The sequence below is a fragment of the Phalangium opilio genome, unplaced genomic scaffold (genome assembly GCF_054372755.1).
Source record: "Phalangium opilio isolate 3A_F unplaced genomic scaffold, DU_Popi_V2 ptg000209l_1, whole genome shotgun sequence".
In the NCBI taxonomy this organism is placed as follows: domain Eukaryota; kingdom Metazoa; phylum Arthropoda; class Arachnida; order Opiliones; family Phalangiidae; genus Phalangium; species Phalangium opilio.
Window position 1 is genome coordinate 7,728,673 of NW_028324217.1, and position 6,328 is coordinate 7,735,000.

Below are 6,328 nucleotides of genomic sequence, written 5' to 3' on the forward strand. Positions count from 1 at the left end.
CTGGGCTCGACGTAGCCGCGAGAACAGAAAAAAATCCTCGTAAAAAAACAGATACACGGCGTCTTAAATAGTCTAAGCAAAAGCTACCCAGATTGATAAGATCTTCATGCCTTACTCCCAAATAACCTTTGGTATTGTGTGTAGTTTTAGCTAAAGAATATTCAGTCTTTATAGTAGTTCCCTAATTTATGTACCTGGTAAATCGGTTCTTAAAGCGGAAGAATCACATTTGCTCTATGTTTCAAGCGAGAGAGAGAGGATTATGATATAGCCTTAAAATGGAAGGTTTAATACTCCCTTTAAAATTCCTATCACCCGTCGACAAGTATTTCACGCTTTCAATCCCACTCCCCTATTTCAACATTCAAAGAAATCGTGGGGAATTTTAAAAGCAAAAGCTTCTCGGAACCGGGTTTTACAATTATAACATAAGTAAATTTCAAGTTTTCTATTTATGTCGCACTATTACAAATATAACAGAAGTAAATTTCAAGTTCTTGTTTATGTTCCACTATTACAATTATAACATAAGTAAATTTATTGAAGTAAGAATAATTAAGTAGATAACGATGTGGCTACTATTATGGCCCAGCCCTTGGGTCGTCTTGTTTACATTTTATAGAACAAAATAAAACTATTCTGTTCGGAAAACACTGCTCTGTAGTGGTTTTATTGGTTTTTTGCAGTCAGCTAAACGCAAAAATTATTTTTATGAGGTCTCTATCTTCATGATTTCGGTATTATGGATGACAAATTTTTGGAGGGGCCCGTGGCCACCTCTAAAAGTTTTGGGGGGGCTCGGGCCCCACGGGCCTATAGAACTCTACGCCTATGAACCCTACCAAAATATTGCTCGTAGCCCCCCAAAATTTTACAGCAATATATAAAAAATTATATTCATAGATTCGTTTAGTTTCATCTTTGTAGAGATGAATTTCAAAATCAAAAAGTATTAGTTTGAAGAGAAAAGAAACAAACAAATAAATAAATTGAGAAGACCACTCAACAGATGGAGACATGTAAAAATTTTCACGTTCTTTCGAAGGGAGTCCCAGTAGTGGCGACTAAAAGCAAAAAAAAAAAAACAAGGCGACCCAAGGGCTCGTAATAGTAGCCACATCGTACGAGTGAATAGCCCCTCTATACCTTACCCTAATTAGTGAATAGCGCTATCTTTTACAATGCTTAAATAATTTACCGTGCATAAAATCAGAGTGAATAGCCCCTCGATGCCCTACCCTATACGGTGATAGAATTACTACCCGTATAAATTTACTTATGCCGTAATTGTAATATTCCGGCGAATTGAAGAACAGATAGTTTTAGTGATTATCCCCTCGATGAGTTTACAACATAGATTTATGCCGATGCACACTTCTCGCTTCTTATAAATTTCTAACATGAACTTATGGTCAGAAGAGTTTGAAAGAGAAAGAATTCGGTAAAACACCCAATAATTGTAATATCCCGGTGCCTTAAGACCATTCTGAAAAGAACGTCAGTAAATACTTGCTTTTGCTTTCAAAATTTTCCTCGATTTCTTTGAATGTTAAAATATAATAGGGGAGCGTGAAACTCTTATTGTCGACGGACGGGTAAGAGGAATTTTTTAAGGGAGGGTATATGGCTTAACCTAACTATCATAATTTCCTTCCTTTTAAGTAGACGAACGAAAAATATTACCTCACCACAATTCTCTCCCATTCACTCTCCCTTCAATGACGATCGAAAAATTTTATACTGTCTCACCATGCGGCGCTTTACGAGAATCTATTAAGTTTCCCTTCATGACTTAGAACCCACCTACATTTTTTGAACACCCTGCATATTTCAGAAAGTGGTTTGTTTGTTCTTTATAAACAAACAGAATTCGAACCCGCGAACCCCAAGCCATTAAGCATGTAAATAATGTCTTATTCTAAAACCGTTACACTTCAGCTTCATGTATAGCCTTCAATTTAATTTTTGGAGAAAAAAAAAATATGATACAAGAAAAACTATATCACGCAGATATTTAGTGTTTATTGTTTACGTAGATACGAAACTCTTGATGATTTCTTGTAACTTAAAACAACCAGGCAACGCCAGGTAGCTTAGATAGCTCTAAATATTAGTGAAATCGGTTGAAACGCTAGCAAGTTATTCCATTATAACATAAGAAAATAATACATAGCTCCCTATAAGTATGAAAATCTCCATTTAAGCCATGTAAACAGCATTTTCTTCCATTGAAATTTTAAAAAGTTTTTATTGCCACCTATTAAGAACTTTTAACGTTAAAAAAGCCGAAATAATTGTTTCGAAAATTTTCAAATTTTGAATTGTAATTAAATTGTTAAAGGTCTTGAAGTTATTATTTTGATAATTAAACTGATTTAGTGCGTGTCAAAATTATCATATTAAATGAATAGATGGCACGAGATTTGGACGACCGAGGCTAGCCCCTACCCTGGTACGAGCACGGTACGAGGTAAGGATTGTCTCTTGTCTCTACGGGCGCGGCCATATTTCCCCGGCCCATCGTGCTTTTCGCGGACACCTTAGGTGGCGGCGGCGGTTTCGCCCCCCTTTAACGCGTAGTACCAAAACTTCTCCCATAAGCGTAAAAGAGTAAGCGCGCCGAATTTGGAAGCAAATGCTGTAGTATGAAAATGTACTAAGTTTCATACTTATAGGGAGCTATATATCATTTTCTTATGATAATAGATATATGGCCACGGATTCAATACTTTATTATTAAATATCGTGGAAAAAAAATATTAATTTTCCAAAATTTCTTATCATCTATATCTATATAAATCCATGTCCTGACTGACTGACAGACTGACTCATAATCAACGCCCAGCCCAGAGCGCTTGCCCTAGAAGGCTGAAAATTTGCAGGAACGTTACTCATGAGTAGTAGGCGCGTACTAAGATAGATTTTTGCAATCCGCAGCCATCTTAATAAATGGCGCCCAGAAATGTAAAAAATCTTCTCTATGCAACAAAGTCCGCGCTTTCAACCGATTTCACAAATATTTAGTACAATGGTTTCCTTTAACCTATAGACGGGCTGAATGGTCTTTCGGGTTCGATTTGTTGCCATCTTTTAAAATTGCGGCCAGAAATTTTAAAACCCTTCTTTATGTAATAATGCCCGCGTGAAAAGCAATAAAAAATGTCCCGACGGGTTGACGGGCAACGCCGAGTGCCTTCGCTCCTAGGGTTCTACAAAAATATTAGTCATGAGTAAAATCTTACCATTCTTCATAACATTTTCTTTTTACACGCGAGCGACGCCGCGAGTAAAAGCTAGTTATATGTAGATAAATGGAAGATATGATAGACCTCAAAATATGAGCAGTTTCGAAAACTGTAGCGTTAACCCTGGCAAAACACATCCAATCACAAATTCCCCACCGTCGTCCAAGCCTTTAAACGATAATCGTTGGCGTTAGATGACGTCACGGTTGAACAACAATTTTTCATCCTGATCTGGTCAATCGATTGGCCAATTTCGGTAGTGGCTTCCTAGTCGAAATGATTTCCGAATCCGCTTTGTAGCCACAAAGAAAAAACGCGGTGAAAATCATTTTCAATTATCATTAGTTTGGATTTGACCGTTGGTCAGTGAATCTACTTCTTCTTTTGGGACTATCTCGCGGACCTTTCAGCTTAGTTGTGAGATGACCCAAAACTTTTAAAACAATATTAAAGAGAAAAGGAAGGTTAAGTTAGCTTCAAGAACAAAGAACAAAAAAGAGAAAGAAAGAACCAAGAAGAAAAAAAACCCGAAAAGAAAAATAATTGCGGGTGGCTTTTGATTTTCTATCTTGGGGTCGTTTCTAGAAACTAAGGGTCATGATGGGAATAGGAAATGGGTGCGAGATCTCTCGTGTACCTTGGAGTAGATGTTAGAGGAGTTTTTTGGTTGTGAAGCTCGAATGAAGTCGATTACTTAAAGTAAAACCGTTCTTTGCTTAAGTATGAAGAAATAAGAGTTTTTTAAACATACTTCGCACTAAACTATTGAGAGTTCTAGGGGTAAAAATTCTTTTCCCCTTCAGCAATGATGTGGGAGGAGCAATTTGAATTAACTAAACTTTTTCAGAGATTTTTTAATCTATGAATAAGTCCTGACTGACTGATAACAAAAGTTATAGTTCCAGGAGCTTATAAGTGGTGAAGGGACGGAGGTGAAAATCATGTATTTTGGTGAGGCGCTGTCAAAGGCTTAGGATAGACTAAAAAGGAAGGTGGACTGCAAAACCGCGTGTAGTCAATTCTCGTGTCGTTCTCGAACTAGCTCTCAGTAAGTCTCTAGCATTACAAAGTATATGTAGTGTCATACATACTGAATCACAAAACTATAAAAGTTTACATAGGAAAGAAATTTTGCAAGGATGTACAACGCGCTATGTTGGGGAATGTCAAAATGTAGTAGTGATTGAGAAATATCACGTGACTCAGAGTGGAACGACTCGGCGGATAGATTCAATAGAAATGTAGGTGTCCATTCCCAATGCAGTAATATTGCTACGAAATTCACGCATGCCAAGTAGAGTTCTATTTGATGGAAGATGAGCTTGATATAGGCCCCGCCCCCTACATAACACATGAATCATCCCATTATGTAGCAGGTACACACATGAAAAATAACAGCCCAGAAACTTCCCTAGATGTACTTCTAAACTGATTCACGGGTCCATCGGAAACACTTAGCAGCTAGTTACCATTTATAAATAAAACGTTACTTAATAGTAAAATAGCAGTAACAGTTTATTACTTTATTTGCGAAAATAAAGCTATGATTTTTAAAACGGGACTACATTTTCTTGCCCTTAATACAGCCTTCCAACACCTCTGTAATTTTTCATCAAAAACAACTTGCGGATAAACTAAACTTACAGCCATCTCTATCAATTTTTAAAGCAAATGTCAGCTCCTGTGGAACCCCTAACATTCTAACTGATCTTATACACACACATTTACCTTGCCAACGGCAGGAGCCAATCAGAACTCGCGTTGACACTGAGGGCGGAGCTAATATTAGCCTTTGCTAAGCTTGAAAGGCATGTCAACTCCAGCCATCGATTATGGGAGCATCTAGCGGCATTTGTTTACAGTAAACCACAGCCGAGCCTTGCTTTAAATGCAACGAATGTGCAGCAGCAAAAAAGAGGAACTAAACAAGAGATTCAATATCCACTCCAGTTTATACTAGTCCTACTTGGGCATCGGTGGAAAAGTCGTCAGTTGACGGGGACGCTGGATGGTAAAGAAAGTGGAGTTTCTTGATCCTGAAAATGATGATGGGAGCGACCGTGCGCTGGGCCTTGACGAGTTAGCGGCTCAATTCTGGGCCGCTGCCTCCGAGCTCCTCGTAAAAACTAATAGACTGTAAGACGTCCCTGAACCCTTCCAACTCAACTCCGCTATTTTTACCTCCTAACTCTAGTATATTCTCCAGCCCGAAATATTTGTCCAAATGAAGCCCGTATACTCACTACGCTTGTCGTAAGTGAAGATTTTCAGCGAAGAAGTCGAAAGAGTGGACCAATCTACTCGTGGCAGTTGAGTTATTTTTAGTATAAATGATATTTCGTAGCATAAGACATCTTCAAAAACATAAGACATCTTCAAAAACAAACTACATTGTTAAACTGCTATAGTAACTAGCAAAAACTGACAATATTGAACGTAAAGCTACCTCTAAAAAGGATAAAATCAACGAACTCCATTAATAAGTTTCAGTTAGTTTTCCTGGCAGCCATTTTCCAAGTTGGTCGCGGATACAACCATACTTAAACGAGTTTACTGAAGAGTTACCAACGGTTAATTTTAAAAGTTACATTTAACTTTTTAAACAAGTTGGGAAAACCAAAATATTACCTTTCCGAGTCAAGAGGTCTACTACTACAAACTTATTTACCTATATATGGAATTATTTCTCTTTTTTGAAGTAAAAATTTACGAAATATTGAAGCAGTATTCCAAGCATAGCGAATAATACAGTAAAGCAGACGACATTTTATATCCAATAAGGATAAATCTTGGACACATGGAAATCAGTCAATGGGGAAAAGATCAGGAAATGAAGTCTTCGCTTCAGCTGTTTACCGTATATTCTGATAGCTACATTCACAACTGGTTTGCAGTGTAAACACTATCGTCTCGTCTCACCTCAACAATATTCTTAGTTTGCCAACATGAATGTTAACGTTAAATAACACCAAAGCTAAATTGTAGCTAGACGCACTAATAGTCAATGCGCTCCATAAAGAGAATAAAATGCCTGTAGCTACTACCCGTTTACCATTAGCCCTTTTACTATTCTAATTGCCACC

The 6,328-nt window shown here is 37.5% G+C and overlaps 1 long non-coding RNA gene across 3 annotated transcripts; it reads left to right on the forward strand.

The window, feature by feature from the left end:
* The first annotated feature begins 4,167 nt into the window (after positions 1–4,167).
* Positions 4,168–5,842, forward strand: LOC149618806 (uncharacterized). 3 transcript variants are annotated; one of them, XR_016375507.1, is made up of 3 exons: positions 4,168–4,293; positions 4,367–4,486; positions 4,832–5,842. It is a non-coding gene; the product is annotated as an uncharacterized LOC149618806 (long non-coding RNA). The 3 variants fall into 3 exon arrangements; XR_016375509.1 differs by having other exon boundaries at positions 4,914–5,842; XR_016375508.1 differs by having other exon boundaries at positions 4,209–4,293; positions 4,358–4,486.
* The last annotated feature ends 486 nt before the right edge of the window (positions 5,843–6,328 follow it).